At 37.9% G+C, this 21,551-nt stretch overlaps 1 long non-coding RNA gene across 1 annotated transcript; it reads left to right on the forward strand.

The window, feature by feature from the left end:
• The first annotated feature begins 16,921 nt into the window (after nt 1–16,921).
• LOC142176557 (uncharacterized) lies at nt 16,922–20,832 on the forward strand. Its single transcript, XR_012705221.1, has 3 exons — nt 16,922–17,153; nt 19,959–20,146; nt 20,225–20,832. It is a non-coding gene; the product is annotated as an uncharacterized LOC142176557 (long non-coding RNA).
• The last annotated feature ends 719 nt before the right edge of the window (nt 20,833–21,551 follow it).

The following is a 21,551-nucleotide window of genomic DNA, read 5'->3' on the forward strand; positions in this document are numbered from 1 at the left end:
TTCAAAATGATAGGATAGAGTTACTTGGATTTGATACAACAAAATGAGAGAAATAAAATGAGAGAGTCTTATTGGTAAAAACCCACACGGGCACCGTAAGGCGATGGTAAGTAGAGAAATGAAATAAGAGGGTGTCTTATTGGTGAAAACCCACATGGGCACTGTGAGGCGACAGTAAGCAGAGAAATTTAAATGAGAGTCTTGTTAGTGAAAACTTGCAAAGAGCACTATAAGGAGATGGTGAGAAGAAAAATAAGAGAGGTAAGCTCCTGAAAACCCACAAAGGGCGTCCCTGATCGAAAAGATGATCCTCACAGCCATTGGCATCGACAGAGTCTTGGCAAGGTTCTCGATTTTGAGGCAAAAGTTGTGATGAATTTCTGAGAGTCCTAAGGTTTACACAGATCAAGCATCCAGTCCAAAAGTCATGTAATGTTCATTGAAGTCCGCATGTACTCCAGATAAGTCCTTCTTTCCTTTCCCCTAAAGGGATACCTCTTGTCTAAATTCATTTATCAATTCCTTTGTTTGTTTATCCTTTGAATCCCTTTCGGTCTAACTCTATTCCGAAACTGAGGCAAAGAAGGGATGGCAAGACTGATTTATAGGGTTTTCGTTTGACATGAGCTAATATGAAAAAGGTCACCTAGCCTCGTCAGGGGCATCAAGTCGACCTCGACTGGCCATGGCGGCCGATGCTTCGAAATCAAAACTCCCGAAAAAAAAGATCAAATTGAAGTGCCTATAAAGGCAAAAGAAGTTGAAAAGGTTGAGTCCCACATGGCAAACTGTCTCGGCAAAGTTTTGAAAAGCCAAGGTACACAAATGATCTGAAATTAAAGTTGGAAGAAAGAAGCCAGAAATGAAAGGCCTATAAAGGAGAAATAAAGTTGGACAAGACTAAGTCCCACACGACTAGCCATTACAGCAAAGGTTAAGGAGCCAAAAGATCCCCAATGCTCCGAAGTTAAAAAAAAAGTCATAAGGGAAAGGCCTATATAGTCAAAATAAAGTCGAAAAGGTTGAGTCTCATCGACCAATCGTCATATCAAAATTTGAAAAAGCTAGAGTTTCTCCAGGGTCAGAAATGCAGTCGGTATTCAGGAAGCAACCAGTTGCAGTTGAAAGGGCCGAGATCAAGTGATTGAAATAATCAAGGCCACAAAACCAACCACCATTTCAAACTAACAATTGTTCTTTGTTTGAAAACATGAAACTGGTGCAATCCAAAGAGAAACTGCGCAAAGGCTAGAAATAAATTTGCAGCAACAATCCATAAAGGGAAGTCCCCTCCAAAATTCTTTCCTGCATTTAGTCATTCTATAAAATAAAAAAAAAATAAAAATAAAAAAAAAGAAGAAGAATAAAAATGAAAAAAAAAGATAAAAAAAAGATAAGAAGAAAAAATTCAAAAACATGGTAGCCTAGCGTGCCTAATTTCTAGTTACGTCTTTTCCAACATAGGGTCTCCACTCCCTAGTTGGTTTATTTTAGGCATAGGGTCTCCATTCCCTAGTCTAGTTTTCCAACATAGGGTTTTCACTCCCTAGTTGATTTTATTTTAGACATAGGGTCTCCACTCCCTAGTCTGCTTTTCCAACATAGGGTCTCCACTCCCTAGTTGATTTTATTTTAGACATAGGGTCTCCACTCCCTAGTTGAAGTTATTTTAGACATAGGGACTCCACTCTCTAGTTGATTTTATCTTAGACATAGGCTCTCCACTCCCTATCTGGTTTTCCAACATAGGGTCTCCACTCCCTAGTTGAAGTTATTTTAGACATAGGATCTCCACTCCCTAGTCTGCTTTTCCAACATATGGTCTTCACTCCCTAGTTGAAGTTATTTTAGATGTAGGGTCTTTACTCCCTAGTCGCTTTTCTCACATAGGGTCTCCACTCCCTAGTTAAATTTATTTTAGACATAGGGTCTCCACTCCCTAGTCACTTTTCCAACATAGGGTCTCCACTCCCTAGTTGATTTTATCTTAGACATAGGGTCTTCACTCCCTAGTCTGCTTTTCCAACATAGGGTCTCCACTCCCTAGTTGATTTTATTTTAGACATAGGTTCTCCACTCCCTAGTGGCTTTTCCAACATAGGGTCTCCACTCTCTAGTTGATTTCATTTTAGAAATAGAGTCTCCACTCCCTAGTCTGCTTTTCCAACATAGGGTCTCCACTCTCTAGTTTATTTTATTTTAGGCATTGGGTCTCCACTCCCTAGTCACTTTTCCAACATAGGATCTCCACTCCCTAGTTGATTTTATTTTAGACATAGGGTCTCCACTCCCTAGTCACTTTTCCAACATAGGGTCTCCACTCCCTAGTTGGTTTATTTTAGGCATAGGGTCTCCATTCCCTAGTCTGCTTTTCCAACATAGGGTTTTCACTCCCTAGTTGAGGTTATTTTATACATAGGGTCTTCATTCCCTAGTCTGCTTTTCAACATAGGGTCTCCACTCCCTAGTTGATTTTATTTTAGACATAGGGTCTCCACTCCTTAGTTGAAGTTATTTTAGACATAGGGTCTCCACTCCCTAGTCTGCTTTTCCAACATAGGGTCTCCACTCTCTAGTCGAAGTTATTTTAGACATAGGATCTCCACTCCCTAGTCTGTTTTTCCAACATATGGTCTTCACTCCCTAGTTGAAGTTATTTTAGACGTAGGATCTTCACTCCCTAGTCACTTTTCCAACATAGGGTCTCCATTCCCTAGTTGAATTTATTTTAGATATAGGGTCTCCTCTCCCTAGTCACTTTTCCAACATAGGGTCTCCACTCCCTAGTTGATTTTATCTTAGACATAGGGTCTCCACTCCTTAGTCTGCTTTTCCAATATAGGGTCTCTACTCCCTAGTTAATTTTATTTTAGACATAGGTTCTCCACTCCCTAGTCTCTTTTCCAACATAGGGTCTCCACTCCCTAGTTGATTTTATTTTAGACATAGGGTCTCCACTCCCTAGTCTGCTTTTCCAACATAGGGTCCACTCTCTAGTTGATTTTATTTTAGACATTGGGTCTCCACTCCCTAGTCACTTTTCCAACATAGGGTCTCCACTCCCTAGTTGATTGTATTTTAGACATAGGGTCTCCACTCCCTAGTCACTTTTCCAATATAGGGTCTCCACTCTCTAGTTGATTTTATTTTAGGCATAAGGTCTCCACTCCCTAGTCTGCTTTTCCAACATAGTGTCTCCACTCCCTAGTTGAGGTTATTTTAGACATAGGGTCTCCACTCTCTAGTCGTTTTTCCAACATAGGTCTCCACTCCCTAGTTGAAGTTATTTTAGACATAGGGTCTCCACTCCCTAGTCGTTTTTCCAACATAGGGTCTCCAATCCCTAGTTGATTTTATTTTAGGCATAGGGTCTCCACTCCCTAGTTGATTTTTTTATATTTTTGGCTATAGGGTCTCCACTCTCTAGTCTTCTTTTCCAACATAGGGTCTCCACTCCCTAGTTGATTTCATTATAGATATAGGCCCCCACTCTGTAATCTCTTTTTCCCAAGGATACACTATCCTGATTTTATTGCTTTCAATAAAAGAATAGTTTAGATCTTTGTTACAAATAACTCACAAAATTTTTCTAATGAAAACTGGGCAGACAATTTTATTCGTTTGTTTGCTTTGGTGCCTGAACAGGTTTTCACCATGAGACACAATGTTTGAGATGACCAAAAGAAGAAGTCTCAACCCAAATAAAAGAAAATAAGAAACAAGAAAAGTAGTTGAACTCTAAGTGTAGAAGCAGAGAAAAGATGCGGACCGCCCAAGATAAAATTGAAGTCACAAGTTTTGGGTTGTCCCGCCTTAATCCGAAAAACTAAAGAAGAATGAACCAACAGTTGCAACTAACAAGCATCAATATTCGGATCAAAGTCTGCAGGAAGAACCATCTAAGACTCAAGATCAAGCAGACGGTTTATAGATAGGAATCTTGTAACTCATAGTTGATAGGCTTAGCTAGTTTAGCTTTTCATCTTTCATTTTGGTGTAATAAGGAGCTCAGCAAGCAGAAACAACAACAACAACAGTGAAATCATAGTTTCCCGGTAGTCCCAGCTACCAAAACATCCAGAACTACACTGACATGATTCCTTTATAGCAAAGGCTATGTAGGCAACCTCTGAAGCAAGGTTCGGTCAAACTTTTTCAAAAGAGGCTTCTCATGAAGTTTTAAACGGGCAAAAATCGCTCGTAATTGCTCATTTTATCTTTGCCCAAAAACCCTTCATCTTCCCGAGCAAAGAGGGGCAGCTGTGAGCATGTGATTTTTTTCCTATATGAAATACTCCTATAAAATCCAAGAAAATAGATTTTTTCCAATTATTTGCCATTTTATAGGATTTTTGTAGGATTTTTATTAATTGTTTGCATTTTTGCACGTTTAATTTTTATTAAAATCATGAAAATGCAAAAAATACCATGCATTGCATTTAGATTTTTGTTTTTATAGTTTTAGGATTAATTAGTGTCACACCTCCTTTTTACCTACACCCGGAAGGGTATAAGGGAGTTTTTTCCAACTTAAAGTGACAATTGAAACGGGATCATTTTATTAAATTCAGAGTCGCCACTTGGGATGATTTATGGTATCCCAAGTCACCGGTTCAAATCCCGAATCGAGGAAAACATTGACTCTGTATTACAGTCCGCGAACACAGAAATCCGGGTAAGGAATTCTGTTAACCCGAGAGAAGGTGTTAGGCATTCCCGAGTTCCATGGTTCTAGAACGGTCTCTCAACTGTTATTATTGGCCTAATTATCTGATTTTAAAACACTTTTGAACCTATGTGCATTTTTAACTTTAAAACCACTTTTATTCATTTTTAGGAAGATTTCAACGTTATACAAAACACATCTTTGGATCACGCCACATGAAATGCACCCGCGATCCGCGACATATTTTATTTAACGTTGTTAGGATTTAGATTTGGGTCACATGAAATGCACACCCGAGTTTAAGGAGGTTAATTTAAATTACACGCCTAAAGCAACTACGCACTTTCAAGTTAATAACAAGGTTTGCGAGGACCATGGAAAATTCAGCTAATGGCACACCTTGATTTCTAAAGAGTTAAAATTAATTAAGGGCCATGAGTTATGTAAAGTGTTGTGGAATAATTCAACCATTTAAGAATTCCTTAGCTAGTTGGTAATACTCAAATCTCTTTTATTTACATGGATGAGCTGTATAAAATAACAAAAAAACAAAGATTAAAAGAGTTAACGAAAAGGAATTGTGTAGATGACGTCCTCCCCAACCCATGGAGAAAACTGCACAATTAGCCTAGTTATCCAATTTACACTTTCAAGCCAACAGATCGAGAAAACCAATAGATTGAGTACCTTTAAAGTAATTCAAAAATAATCCTATACTCTACTGTTGGCACATGAGTGTATTAAGCTAATAAAAGAAATTCAAGTATATTTGTCACATTAAACACCAGAAACATGATAACAATTGGATACCAACAGATAGTGTTATCAAAACTAAAACAAAGAAGGAGAAAGAATGAACCTCTCCGTCGAAATCTTTCAAATCCAGATTAACAAAAGAACACCTACGATGAAACATCATCAAATCTTTGAATGAGCAATTGAACACGCGACCAGAAATAAACTCGAACGGTAACCTCGGGCACCAAACTGTTTCCCGGATCTGAGCTTGACCGGATAGCCTCAAAAGGATGATGACATGAATAGGACAACAAGCAGAACTCGATAGATGACGGATTGGACGAACCTCGCCGAAGAAACTCAAATCTCGCCGACGAAACTGACTATGACAAATGCCTGCAGCCTAGAACTGGTACTCAACGTTTGAATATCGGTTGCGTTGGCTGTAACCCAGAAATGGTGTTTGACGTCGAAGGCTTGGTCTTGAGGTCTGTTTTGGGTGGAGATGGGGTCCGTTCCGGCGGGCTTGGGTGGAAGAACGATGACCTATTGGTGCGTGTGTGCGTATGTCTGGCGTTAGGCTGCTGGAAGCCATTGTTGGAGCGAAGAAGAAAATGGATCGAGAGGGTCGTTTTGGGTGGTATTGTAGACGATGATCTTCAAGTCCCTAGGTCTAAGGTCATTTCCTTTTTTTTTTGTAATTTTCTAGCTGATTTTTCTAATGTATCTTGCGGCTGATGCTCTATCTAGTGTAGGGGTTAGTTTTTGTAGGTTTTTTTAGGTTAGGGGTTTGAGTCTAGGAATTATTGGCTATGTCCAAAAATTAGGCTTAAAAAATTGGTTGTTCGAGCCCAAGTTTTATTCTTTCCCCGCGAACGAGACTAAAATACTACCTTATTTATTAATTAATTTTAATTAAATAAAATAAATATTAAAATAAGACTGACCGTTAAAACAAAACTATTTTTGGTATTTTTCAAGATTAAAAATGACTACAAAAACTTTAATGAAACTATTTTTGTAATTTTCGTTTTTTGTAATAAAATAAAGTAAAAGAGTCAAAATTAGTTGAAATAGCTATATTAGGCCTACATTAAATATTTACATGCTAAAATATGAAAAATCTTGGGGAGGGTCAAAAATCACATGTCTACAGCTGCCCCTCTTTGACTGGAAATACGAAGTATTTCAGACAAAGAACGACTAGACAAGTTTTTTGACCCGACTCTTATTTAAGGAAACCAAAACTAAGAGGAAAAGGGAATGTGACCGAGCCCTAGTATCTGAGCTGCCTACATATACTTGGCTATAAAGGAATCAGGCCATGTGTAGTTCAGAGGTGAGTGAGATGATGGAATATACCGAGATGGAGAGCTAGTCGAGGTGTCGTTCCACTGAGGTTCCGGTCCGCGGTCCCATTATTACATTAAAATCAAAAATAAAAAAGACTAACTACGCCTATCAGCTACGAGTTACAAAATTCCTATCTATGAGTCTTCTGAAGCTTGACCTTGAGTCTTGGTTGGTTCTTCATGCGGACCCTGATCTGAATCTTGATGCTTGTCAGCCGCGGGTGTTGGTTCAATCTTCTTCAGCTTTTCAAACTAAGATGGGATATGAAGAGCTTGTGACCTCAACCCTGTCTTGAGCAGCTCACATCTTTCATTGACTTCTGCATTTGGATTCACTTCTTGTCTTTCCTTTTGTTTTTTTTCTTTTTATTCTAGATTGTGACTAACTTCTGTTGATCATCTAGGACTGCTGACTCGCATTCTTGACGCGAGCTTCTTTTGTTGCTGACATGAATTGCATTTTGAATTGAATTCCCTCCCTCCTTTTTTTCCCAGGTGGGCGCCTGATTGCTGAACTTGAACCGTCTTCTCTTGTTACTTGACACGTTTTTCCCTTGCACCTTGAACCATTTTCCCTTGAAACTTGAACTGTCTTCCTTCGAAACTACTTTCCCTTGAAACTCAAGTTGTCTTCTTTCGAAACTGCTTTCCTTTGAAACTTGAGGTGTCTGCCCTTGTTCTCCAGGTGGGCGCCTGATTACAACAAAATAGAAAAAACAAAAGAAATTTTCCTGCCCCAGTTTGATATTGGGAACATCTGTGAGTGTTAACAAAATTGTAATTCACCTATGCTATTGATGCAATGATGAGAGTAAAACTAAAGACTTGACTGGGAAAACTATAAACGAAGCTTGACAAAAGTAAAGACTGACCCTATTCTCCAGGCGGGCCCCCTGATTTCAAGAAAACTAAACATTGATAACTTAAAGAAACTAAAAATTGACCCTTTTTTTTCAAATCCGGACTTTTTTTTCAAAATATCCTAGGAGAAAATTTGTCAGACTAGGTTTTCTATCTTAGGAGAAAGATTCATCAGACTAAGACGTTAATCCTAGGAGAAAATTCATCAGACTAGGTCATCTTTTTGTTATCTTAGGAGAAAAAGTCATCAGACTAAGATTTTGATCCTAGAAGAAAGTTTATCAGACTAGGTCCTCTATCTTAGGAGAAAAATTCATCAGACTAAGATTTCGATCCTAGGAGAAAGTTCATCGGACTAGGTTTTCTATCTTAGTTGAAAGATTCATCAGACTAAGATTTATATTGGGAGGAAAATCCATCAAACTAGGACTTTTATCCTAGGAGGAAAAATGTGAAGATCAATGACAAGATTTTATGCACAATAGCAAGACAAATAAAGGCAAAAATTTGAGAAACTTCCCTTTGTCGGCTCTTCTCGTCTTTTCTTTTTCTTCTCTTTTTTTGTTTGATTTTTTTCTTTTTTAATTTTTTTCTCTTTTTGAATCACTTTCCTTGCTCCACTTTGCTCCAGTTTCATACAAAGAAAAATTTGTCAGTTTTGCAAATAGTGGTCGGTTTGTGGCCTTGAGTCTTGGGCAGCTTGGCTTCTGCTCAATCAGCTTGAGTCGGCTTCAAGAGACTTTGCTCTGCATCAACCCTAATTGTTTCACACCCGGTACCATTGTATTTTTGGCTCAATCAGCATTATCCCAACTGAAGTTTTTTCGTAGATGACCTTTTCTGATATCTTGAATGACTTCCTGCTTTTGAGAAATTTGTCTGTCAGAGAGAATCACAAGTTATCTTTGCTTAAGCCAAATACGCTGACAAGAGTCTTTTGGGGGAGCCTTTGCATGAATCCTCAAGGCACGTTGACAGTCCAACCGAGTGTACTGGCCAAATTTACTTTGTGCAACTGAAAAGCTGGTAGCAGATTTTGAAATCTTTTCTTGCTTGTTTTGACAAAGACTGACTCAGAGGGAAGGACACAATGCTATAAAGAAACAATATTAACAAGAAATGCCCCCTGTCGGAAGGACAGAAGGAAGAGTTTTTTTTTTCAATAACTAGCCTTAATGGTCATGACATGCATTTTGGACTCAACGACCTGATCTATCAAACTAATCCAATCTTCCTTTTTGCCATTCTTATGAGCTTTGAAGTCGGGCTTGTTCGTTCCAATTCTTTGCATCAGCTTCGTGACTCACTTTCGACTAGTGGTGCCCCGAGGGGTTTTCACCAACAAGTCTCTCTCATTTATTCATCTCTGCTTATCGTCGTCTTACAGTGCCCGTGAGGGTTTTCACTAATAAGACTCTCTCATTTTTCTTTCCCTTTTTGTGAGAAACTCGACGATGTTCTACGTTATGTGACAACCGTTTCTCATTGCATGCTTCTCTTGGCATTCTTGAAGGCATATCGGGAGGTCTTTATTTGGAAGGATTTTGGATAGGGTTGGAAAGAAAGAACGTCATGAAGGCTCAAAATAAACTCAAAGTAAATGGGGTTGTGGACTTACAACTCTTGGAATCGACTTTTTCAAAAGTGAAATAAAATCTCTGCCCCAGTTTCAGATGCTGGGGATTTTTGGATTTTTCTATTTTTTCTATTTTCTTTTCTTTTTCTTCTAAATTCTTATTTGGTTGGACCGAACCGTGAGGCTGCCTACGTATCCTTATTTTAAAGGAATCAGGTCTAACGTAGTTCAAACATCTGACCTAACTAATTTTCATCTTTCTTTCTGTTTCTCTTTTCCTTTTTCCTTTTTTTTTCTTTTTTTTTCTTTTCTTTTTTTTTCTTTTTTTCTTTTTCTTTTTTTTGCTTGCCCCAGCTTCTATTTTGAGGGCATGGACCTTTGACAATTCCTTTTTTTTCTGAACTTTCTAAGAATTTCCCTAGTTTGTACTCTTGGGACATGGATTTTTGTTTTGACTCTAAACTTGATTCCAAAAGAGGGTAGTCAAAGAAAAATAACACCGGCTCAAAAGGGGTAGCAAATGATATAAAGTGTTTGGGTAGCAGAAAAAGGACCTTCGAACCTCAAGAATGTCAAACATGGTATCTTTTCGTGATCACAACATTGACGAACATGTCTGTCTTCTCGGTGTACCGCGGTCAGAAGATATTTTTTCATCCCTTAGTGACAAACTTTCCAACAAACTTCAATTTATTAAACATCCTCAAGCCCGATCTACACAATGATTTGAGGGTGAATTTTACTCGACCTTAGTTCCAAAGTATTCCAACTCTTTATTTATTCTCAAAAGTATTTTTTTTAGTTATCGATCCAGATTAAATCAGTTCCTAAGATCTGGCCAAAATTTCTGCATGTATGTCATGTTATTAGAACTAGCGAGAAAAGAACTAGGAATAGAATGACATAAAAGGACAAACTGTATTTTATTTAGTAAAGGATGAAAGGGTTTTACAACTAAACAAGCAACCTAAAATACGAGTTACAACCCTAAAATAACCCGAATAATGAAAATAGCAACAGAACAGACAGACAAGACTCACATAAACAGAATGGAGGGATAGAAAGTTTGACTCAATAAAACAAATAAAATCTAGATCACAACCCTGAAATAACCCAAATAATATAAAAAACATCAAAACAAGCTACCAAGATTCCTTCCTAGTGAGGAGGGAATGACTTTTCAATTGCTAGGCTTGGCATTTAGCCAAAAATTTGCTCATCAGAATCAGCAAAGCCTTCTCCAATTTCAACATCATTAACTTCAGTTAGCAAGTTCCCGAGAGGATTCTCATACTCCATGTCATCAGGCATCATCCCCACAAAGTGTGCATCATGATGTGCATGTAAATGATTCTGCGCAATATTCTAGGTGTCACTGCCTTGGATCACAATCAGGTTTTCCTGGATCATCCTTTCTATTTCTCTTTTCAAATTCCGACAGCTTTCAACATTGTGCCCCTGGGCATTGGAATGGTATTCACACCTTTTAGAAGGGTCAAAGCTTCTTGCACGTGGGTCCACATGATTTGGAGGAATAGGTGCAATCATTTCATAATGCTTTAATTTCTCAAACAAGCTTGCATAGGACTCTCCTATTGGTGTAAAATTATCTTTCAACTTTTGTTCCCCTCTATACCTCTGGCCTGGATGTGGGTTATAGGGTACCTGAAAATTTTGTGGAAGTTGGTGGAGATTTTGTGATGCTCGTGCTTGCCTTCTGAGGTGTTTTGGTGGTTAGACAACATACTGATGTGGAGCGACAGAGTATTGTGGGTTCTGAGATGGATAGCAATGCTCAAGGGAGTCATGGGAAACCTGATGAGGCTGCGCATACCTTCAAGGTGTTTTCCTGGGACCTCTTCTCGAACCTGTTGTCATCATGACTTCTTCAACCTTCTCATTCGTGCCACTGATATTATCAGATTCAACCTGGACAGCCTAAGTTGCAGCTTTAAGAACTGCTTGACTTATAATTTTGCCTGTCTTAAGACCATTCTCTACCATTTCTCCCATTTTGATTGCTTCCGAGAAGGATTTGCCCACTGCGGACATCATGTTTTGAAAATAATCTGGCTCTTGAGCGTGAAGGAAGACGGCGATTAGCTCGTGGTCGTCCATGGGTGGCTTAACTCTAGCTGCTTGCTCTCTCCATTTAATAACATATTCCCTGAAACTTTCAGTTGGTTTCTTCTTCAGGTTTGAAAGGGAATTGCGGTCTGGGGCAATGTCAATGTTGTACTGGAACTGTTTGACAAAGGCCTGTGCTATGTCATCCCAGACATACCAGCGAGACGTGTCTTGATCCATAAACCATTCGGAGGCTACTCCCGTAAGGCTTTCCCCAAAATAAGCCATCAACAATTCTTCATTTCTTCCCGCACCTCTCAGTTGATTGCAATACCTTTTCAGGTGGGCTATGGGATCTCCATGTCCATCATACTTTTCATATTTGGAAGTCTTGAAACCAGGCGGCAAGTGGACATCGGGGAATATACATAGATTTTTGAAGGCAACACTCTTTTGACCTGCCAACCCTTGCATGTTTTTCAATTGTTGTTCTAAGCTTTTCACTCTTTGGGTCATTTCTTTCTGTACTCAGGAGAGTGGTACTGCTCTTGCTGTGTAGCAAATTTTGACTCATGACGAGGCTATCCTTGACCACTGGCCCATGCTTGACACATTTCGTTCATTTGCTGTTTCAATATTCTATTTTTCTCAAACACAGTAGACTCTTGTTGAACCCTCTGACCCTGAGTCCCTTGAGCACTTGTAACAGCTTCGATATCAGTTATCATTTTTCCTTGGATCTTGTGTTTCCAGCTTACCACAACCCGACCACCTCAACTTTCTTCACAATTCAAAACAAAACATGTTAGAATGGACTCAGTCGGTCCTTATTATTATCAATATTTTTTCATTTCTTCATTTTTTTTCATTTCTTTTTAATGGTGACCGAACCTGATGTGAGTTGCCTACGTATCATGTGGGAACATGAATCAGATCTTGCGTAGTTCGGGAAGATCAGGAATAAAGTAAATAAACTAACTTTTTTTTGGATTTTGAACTTTTCGAAGGAAAGACATATAAAGAAGAAAGAAAATATTTTTTGGATTTTGATTTTTCCTCAGTATTTTTGCAAAGAAAGACTTCTAAAGAAAAGAGATTTTTTTTCCTTTTTTTTTTGAATTTCGACTATTATTGTTTTTTTTTGGAATTTCGATAGAAAAACTTCTAAAGAAGAAAGAAAAATATTTTTGCATTTATGAATTTTTATTCTGAAGTTAAAGAAAGAGAAAGTATTTTTGAATCTTGAATTTTCTTTTCAATTTTCGAAAAGAAAATGAAAATATTTTTGTATTTTTTGATTTTGAGAAGCAACTAAAAGAAAATATTTTTTTGTATTTTTAAAAGTTGGGGTCTCAAAGAAAAACTTTTCTAAAGGAGAAAGTAAAAGAATTTTTTTGGATTTTTGAAAATTGGGGTCTCAAAAAAAACTTTTCTAAAGAGGAAGTAAAAGAAAATATTTTTGGATTTTTTGAAAATTATGGGCCGGAATCGATGAGGTTTGCCTACGTATCTCACATCCGGTGAGAATCAGACCCGCGTAGTTCACCCAATTTTGACGGAACAGGAAAAACATGACTTATTTTGAAATGACTTTTTTTTCAAAAATTCGGCAGAGTTTCGAGATATTGCAAATACCTACCTGTCACTCTTGATTTTTTTTTTTTTTTGATTTTCTCTTTTTTCTCTTTTTTTTTCTTTCTCTATTTTAGAAGTCAGTCAACATGCAAGCCGAAACAGATAAATACGCAAGTAGCACGTAAGATGCATTAGGATGGTCTTTTCATTTCGGGTACACCTGTCCTAGACAGACCCAACTCCTGTGTTGAGTCTCCAAAGTCAAATGCACATGATGCAAACAAACGTTCCTACTAGGGATCCGGCATGAGGCTGAGTTATTCTAGGTTTAAAACCTGGGCATATTGTTCTAGACCTGGCTTACCCGAGCGGACGACTCGAGCCGGGGGGGGGGGGGGGGGCATACCGGTAACCAAAAGATCATTCGGTTTTGCAACTTGTCCGAACCTCGTTCTATTTGGGATATGACACTAACAGAAAGAAGTCACGCCAGCGTGAACTCCTCATAAGAGAGAAGAGAGGGGTTTCGTAGTAGTTTATATACAGTTCAAATAATATCAAAGCGGTAAAAAGCAACATTTAGCACATTAGGCCCAAACATGTAATAAAATCAGATAATAAATATAGCCAAATAAAACAATTATTCTAAGCTCGAATTCTTGAACCCTGAACCAGAGATTCTGGGTTAAAATACCCAGCAGAGTCGCCAGAGCTGTCACCTCCTTTTTACCTATACCCGGAAGGTATAAGGGAGTTTTTTCCAACATAAAGTGACAATCGAAACGGGATCATTTTATTAAATTCAGAGTCTCCTCTTGGGATGATTTATGGTGTCCCAAGTCACCGGTTCAAATCCCGAATCGAGGAAAAGATTAACTCTGTATTACAGTCCGCGAACACAGAAATCCGGGTAAGGAATTCTGTTAATCCGAGAGAAGGTGTTAGGCATTCCCGAGTTTCGTGGTTCTAGCACGGTCGCTCAACTGTTATTATTGGCCTAATTATCTGATTTTAAAACATTTTTGAACCTATGTGCATTTTTAACTTTAAAACCGCTTTTATTTGTTTTTTAGGAAGATTTCAACGTTATACAAAACACATCTTTAGATCACGCCACATGAAATGCACCCGCGATCCGCGACATATTTTATTTAACGTTGTCAGGATTTGGATTTGGGTCACATGAAATGCACACCCGAGTTTAAGGAGGTTAATTTAAATTACGTTCCTAAAGTAACTACGCACTTTTAAGTTAATAACAAGGTTTGCGAGGGCCATGGAAAATTCAGCTAATGGCACACCTCGATTTCTAAAGAGTTAAAATTAATTAAGGGCCATGAGTTATGTAAAGTGTTGTAGAATAATTCAACCATTTAAGAATTCCTTTGCTAGTTGGTAATACTCAAATCTCTTTTATTTACATGGATGAGCTGTATAAAATAACAAAAAAACAAAGATTAAAAGAGTTAACGAAAAGGAATTGTGTAGATGACGTCCTCCCCAACCCAAGGAGAAAACTGCACAATTATCCTAGTTATCCAATTTACACTTTCAAGCCAACAGATCGAGAAAACCAACAGATTGAGTACCTTTAAAGTAATTCAAAAATACTCATGTACTATACTGTTGGCACATGAGTGTATTAAACTAATAAAAGAAATTCAAGTATATTTGTCACATTAAACACCAGAAACATGATAACAATCGGATACCAATAGATAGTGTTATCAAAACTAAAACAAAGAAGGAGAAAGAATGAACCTCTCTGTCGAAATCTTTCAAATCCAGATTAACAAAAGAACACCCTATGACGAAACATCATCAAATCTTTGAATGAGCAATTGAACATGCGACCGGAAATAAACTCGAACGCTAACCTCGGGCACTAAACTGTTTCCCGGATCTGAGCTTGACCGGATAGCCTCAAAAAGATGATGACATGAATAGGACAACAAGCAGAACTCAATAGACGACGGATTTCACGAACCTCGCCGAAGAAACTCAAATCTCGCCGACGAAACTGACTATGACAAATGCCTACCGCCTAGAACTAGTACTCAACGTTTGAATATAGGCTGTGTTGGCTGTAACCCAGAAATGGTGTTTGCTCGAGCCCAAATTTTATTCTTTTCCCGCGAACGAGACTAAAATACTACCTTATTTATTAATTAATTTTACTTAAATAAAACAAATATTAAAATAATACTGACCATTAAAACAGAACTATTTTTGATAGTTTTCAAGATTAAAAATGACTACAAAAACCTTAATGAAACTATTTTTGTAATTTTTATTTTTTGTAATAAAATAAAGTAAAAGAGTCAAAATTAGTCGAAATAGCTATATTAGGCCTACATTAAATATTTACATGCTAAAATATAAAAAATCTTGGGGAGGGTCAAAAATCACATGTCTACAATTAGTTAATTATTTGTTTTATTAAAGTTGAAAATAAAAAATGGCTCATTTCACATTTTTTACCTTTTAATTTTTAGATTATTGATTTTTTCTCTTTTAATTTAGGATCAAGTAATTTTTTTAATTATTATAAATATATAATTAGTTAAATTTTACAAATAAAGATAATTTAGGACTTAGTTTAGGATTTATTTAAATTAATTAGTCATTAAAAAATTAAAAAAAAAAGAAGAAGGGCTTTTGGCCGAATTGGGCCACTTCTTCCTAAACTAGCGCAATCCTAATTTAACCCAAGACAGCCCAAGCCCAAAAACCTTAAAAATCTGATCCCAACACATCTTCCCCCCTTTTAATCTTGGCCATTGATCTTCAACAAGATCCAACGGTCCGGAACTCACCCCCCCTTTTAATATAAAAGTGTCATAAAATTTCCACCTCCCCCATCATTTCCAAACTCCCACGCTCTTCCACTCCTCTCTCAACTCCCCAAACCCTAAAGCCCTCATCTCTCCCCCTTCTCTCTACCCCACTTCCGCCGTCGCCCCTCCCTACGGCGCCGCCGCCCGCCGGAAATCTCCACCGGCGGCGACCTCCAAAAAACTTCAAAATAACTTCAATCTTCTCCTCTTCTTCTCCTCTACCTCACCCCCACAATCTAAATCCATAAAAAACCAACCCCCCTTTCCATTTTTTCTAACTGTTAAAAAGTCCTCCGGCCAAGATTTTACATCAAGGATCTTAGATCCAAGAGGGGAGTCTTGGCTTGAGGATTTTTTTACGGTTAGACCCATTTAATTTTGTTATTTTTATTTACGCATTTTATTTAATTATGTTATTTTTGTATTTTTATTTTTGTTATTTTTTTCCCACATTTTATTCCGTTTTTTATTTATTTATTTCTGTTATTTATTTTTAACACATTTTTGTATTTATTTTGTTAATTATCATGTTTAGTTATTTCCATTATAATTAATTAATTAGTTAAAACCGGATTAAAATATATGTAAAGTTAGTATAATCATATTATGTTAGTTTTATATTATGATGTAGTTGTTATTTCATTTGATAATTAATTAATTAGATGGATTAATCAAAAATAAAAAAAATAAAGGTAAAAATATAAAAAAAAATCATTTCTTCCTCAATATTTCATTTTTGTTATTGTTGTTAATTTTCTGGGCCTGGCTAAATTGACAAGCCCATGGCTTTGACATTATTTATTTATTTATTTTCGTTTTAAAATTGGGCCTGGCTAAATGGACAGGCCCATAGCTTTGTTAAAGTTTAAGAGCCCAAGCTCTTTAGGCCAAGAGTCATTTGACTCAGACCCGAAACCAATCCAGTTTTGAGGTAATTCCAAGATCCTTAAGGGTCAATTTTGGAAACCTAAATTTTAAAAAATCATTCAGAAAGTGGTAGAACTTTCTAGAATAGGGACAACTGTCCCAATGCTGAGTAAGGAAAAGGATAAGATCCAAAAATTATCCGAAAATAGGATACTTGTCCATTTTTTGGGATAAGGAAGGTGCTAAAAATTGGACAACTGTCCATTTCTATAAAGAAGATGTCATTTTTCCTAATTTATAGGGAATTCTGGCAGATTCTTTGGACCTGAATTCTAATCCCTTTTCACCTCCTCATTCTATAAATACACTCCTTCTTTTCATTATACATAGAGCTGGATATACATTTTGGACATAAAAAATACATTGATTCTGCACGACTTTGGAGTCTCTTTCTTTCACTATTAGCAAAGAACTCCTACTGGTTTTTCACACTATCTTCTGGATTTCTGGGTTTTTGGAAGCTGGTTTGGTTTTCTGTTTGGGTTTGCTGCTGTTTCTCACTCAACTTTTCAGAGACCTATTTTCTTTCTGTTTGTTTTCTTGTTGTTGTCAAGGTACTTTTCTTAACAAAAAGTGTAAAGTTTCATTCTTTCGCTGAATCATGATGAGAATTTGTTGATAAATCTGCAATTAGTTTGAAGCTTATTTTTTTGTTATGTTGCAAATTTGTTTACAATGTTTTAGGCAAATGTATTAGTTTAAAAGTGTTCTGAAAATTACATAATCTACTTAAAGATTCATACATTTATAAAATTTGTATGTTCATAGGTAGTAGTATCACATAAATCATTTTTCAGAAATTCTGTTAGAATAGCAATAGGCAGTTTGGTTATTCAGTTAGCAAAAAATGTAATAATTTTACTGCATTTCCTTGTGTCTTAAACTAGCTTAATAGATTAGCAATTTACCACACTGTTTTTAATAGTTAAATAATGTTGGATTATTATTAGCTTAAAGTAAAAAGATCAGATTTTTACAAAGTAACTAAGTGATAACCATAATACATTTTCAGGCCCAAAGCCAATTGGGTTTATGAATTTGTGTTTTGATTTTTACTAAAACAAAAATGAGTTGATCAATAGCATTCACACTTCAAGATATTTGAAATACAAATCAGCTTCAAAATCAAAATTTCGAAAATAAAACACATAGACAAATTAGTAGGAATATTGTTTAAAATTTAACAGATTTTATTTATTAAATACCTTTTTTTTTTACTTTTCTGTTTCAAAAGATAAACAAAAATATAGTTAAAATCCTGCATTTTGTCATTAGGAATATTAATTTCAAATTTCCTTCAAATATGTGTTGGACTAAAGTTCACTTGGACTCATTATTAAGTTTATTTATTTGTCCACAAATAGATTTTGGGCCAGAGTTACTTGTACTCATTAGTAGGCCCAAATCTTCTTGAATGCATTACGTTTAAATTGATTAATTGCTTAATAATTTATTCGGGGCAGATTCATCTGAATTAAGTCAGGTCCAAGTTCTTTTAGAATTAATTTAGCTGCTTGAATAATAGGCAATATATGTCTTGGGTTAGAGTTGATTTGGTCTCAACCTTTGTCAGGCCCTAAACTTCAAAATCTGGGCATGTTTGGCATCTAATAAATAAAGTTACCACATTTATTTCAAATAAGTATCTCATATAGTATTGTACATTTACACCTAGCTACATGATGTAGAATAGTTTAGTGATATAATCACGTCTTTAGGTGTACTTCAAAATTACGCCTTAATCAAACACTCGTAGTTTGCTTTAGGCTTGATTTAGACTATTATTGTAATTATGTATACGTTCGTGTAACATAATTGCAAATTAATTCTAAAAAATAACTCGAGGGATGCGTTCCCGCAACTTCAACCAAATTTTTTTTAATAAAATAAATAAAGCGTTATTAATTGTGGACACATTCGCATGACATAATTTTCGACGTGCTAAAAGAAGAGAGTATATGTACGCGTAACTCAATTCTTTAATTACATATAAATCAAGTGATTAAAAGCGGATAAAAGGTAAATGCACATAGGTCCTAAAATAAGTAATTAGACAACTTAAGCCAAGTAATAATCATTAAGCGACCGTGCTAGAACTACGGAACCCGGGAATGCCTAACACCTTTTTCCGGGTTAACAGAAATCCTTATCTAGAATTTCTAGTTCGTAGACTTTAAAAAATAAATTTTTCCTCGATATGGGATTTTAAAATAAACCGGTTACTTGGGACACCAAATAAACTATTCCAAGTAGCGACTCTGATAAATTAAATAATCACATTTCGAATAATGTTACTTTAATTGAAAAAACTCCCTTATATACCCTCGGGGTGTAAAAAAGGAGGTGTGACCCATGTTGTATCATCTGAATGTCCTTTTTTCCTCTTTCGAACTAAATCCTTTGTTATTTGAATTGGTTTCTCTCTAATTGCTTATCCATCATGTGGTTCCCCCGCGCATTCAACGACCTCCTGGGCTGGGTTAGACTTTTAGACTCCGCCTCTCTATATGATAAGCGCGTTTGGCGTGATCTGGCCAAAACTCGATGGGAGGCCAAGAATCATGGTACCATTATTACTTCCAAATCCCTTATGAATGGATTTTTTGGCGGAGTGTTTGACACTTTATGCCTGTGTAGGCCTCGGGGAAGTTGTTTCAATGAGATCACCCCTTCCTGGCGACGAGGAGACTCAAAGGCCTGCCAAAGATAGAAAGAGAAAGGAGGAGACGCTGGCGGAGTCCTCGAAACCAAAAAGAGCCAAGGCTCGGAAGCCCAAAACCGATGCAACGGTCCTAACTTTGGCAGCGGCTGAGAGTCTTCGTGCTGAAGATGATGACAGCTGCCCATTGATACATAGGTCAAAACGAAGCACTGATGCTTCGACGATTGCCGGGCAGAAGACTGCTGAATAAGTGGCGGCCAATACGGCCCCACCTCATACTGAGGAACCCCTTGAGGAGGGTTCGGGTACAGTTCCCAAGCCAATTACTGAACAGGGTTCAACTTGTGCTGATGAACACTTGTTCGGCACATTTGGAGGATCTGGCTCTAAGGCCTTTCGAGGGCAAGAAGAAGCCTCGATAGAGGTTGACGTCATGTGAGGTCTTCAATCAGGCCCATCATTTTCCCCAGGGCAAATACAGGATGCCCAGAACAGGGAGAACACCGGTGTGGGGGCATCCCGGGGGGAGGATGGGATATTTGGAGATTTCTTTGCCGGCGTTGAAGAGGATGATGATCTCGATGCCCCAGTCGCTCTCGAGGAGGCCGCGAAACTCCAAAAATAGGTGATGTTGACATAATCTTTGCGCCTTGAGTTATGACCTTTGTTTTCCTTACTTCTTTCCTTTGTGCTATAGGTCATGATGTTGTATGACCAGGCTTTTTCTAAGTTAAGAGCTGAACTGACCCATCGCGAGGAGGAGTTCGAGAAACTTTCCACGGAGTCGAGAGAGCTAAAAACTCTATACGCCCGAAGGGAGGAGGAACTGAACAGCCTTCGAGCAGGCTCGAAGAAAATGCTCCAAGAGCGGGCCAACTTCACTGAGTGGGTAGCTCAATATTTATGAGCTTGCTTGTTGTTTTAGTTACTTGGTGTTTACCATCTTTGGCTCGACATTTGCAGATTGAGCGAAAGGATGCCCTAGCATAGCAGCTTCAGGAGGATATTGCCACCAAAGATGCCGAAATACTTGAGCTAAAGTGGTGCAAGGATAGCACAACCTTGGAAAGGGATACTCTCCGAGGGGAGCTGGCCTCGACCCAGGGTCTTCTTTAGGGTGCTAAGGAAGAGGATCACAAATTCCAGGTGCTTCATACTGAGTCTGCTGCTGCGTTATGTGGCTAAGTCTGACACCGATGCACTCTTATCCTCTTATCGAAAAGACGTTGCTGTATCAAATGCTCAAGCCAGAGAAATATCTAAAGAGGCCGAGCTCAAAATGGCTCGCGCCCTTGCATGTGCTCGGTTAGAGGCTTGGAGAGAGGCCTTCGAGGAAATGTATGCCAAGGGTTTTGATCTCTCCGCCGAGGTCTAAGAAGCGAAGGCCTTGGAAGAGGAGTCAGCAGCTCCTACTTCTTTAGACGAGGGCTAAACGAGTGGCTCGGGGAGTGGCGAAGATGAAGACTAAGCCACCTTTGCCCCCTTTTTTCTTTGCTTCTTCTTTTCTTGTACATAAACTCCGTGTGGGAGTTTTGTAAATGCACTTTGTAAATATATTTTTGGAAAACAAAGGATTTTGGTGTCTTCAAAGTTTAGCCCCTTAGTGTTTACACCGAAGTCAATCTTCGAACTTAACTTTAACTTCTTCGAGCTCGACCTTGGAGCAGCAGAGAGCCTTTAGGTCGGGTGGCTCTGGTTCTGATTGCATACCTTCCCTAGGTCGGGTCAGTAAGGACTTGACTTAACCCTTTGGTGTCTCGAACACGGGGTGGCAGCATCACTCATGTGACATGACAATGAAGTGACCGAAACGGCCCCGTCGGTACATTTCCCAAAAAGTCATAATTGCGTCGTGAGAGCTGATTGGCTATCAAAGTTAATGAATAATCACCTCTCTTCTTATATATATATACACACTTGTTTTCCCTATTTTGAAGGCTCTGCCGCTTTGTGTAACTACATGTCTCTATACAGTTCTTTTTTTGCACTAGTTTTAGTGCCGCATCAGATCAAAGTTTTCGCCTAAGTTTTCATCTTCCCTTTCTTGTGTTGAAGGAGCTATGGCTACCATGCCTAAATATGCTCACCAGGAAGAGGAAATTCCTGCCTATGCTTCCTGTCCGGCTGGTGGTACGCCGCCGACAATAGGCGAGCTAACTTCAAACTATTTCATTTTGAAGAGAGATGTTCTGATGGAGAAGCCTCTCGACATTTCGGGTCATCGAGAGCATGCATCGAGGTTCATTTGATCAATAGAAAAGAGACACCTCAAGGATGTGAGGAGAGACTG

Source organism: Nicotiana tabacum, chromosome 22 (assembly GCF_000715075.1).
Source record: "Nicotiana tabacum cultivar K326 chromosome 22, ASM71507v2, whole genome shotgun sequence".
In the NCBI taxonomy this organism is placed as follows: Eukaryota; Viridiplantae; Streptophyta; class Magnoliopsida; order Solanales; family Solanaceae; genus Nicotiana; species Nicotiana tabacum.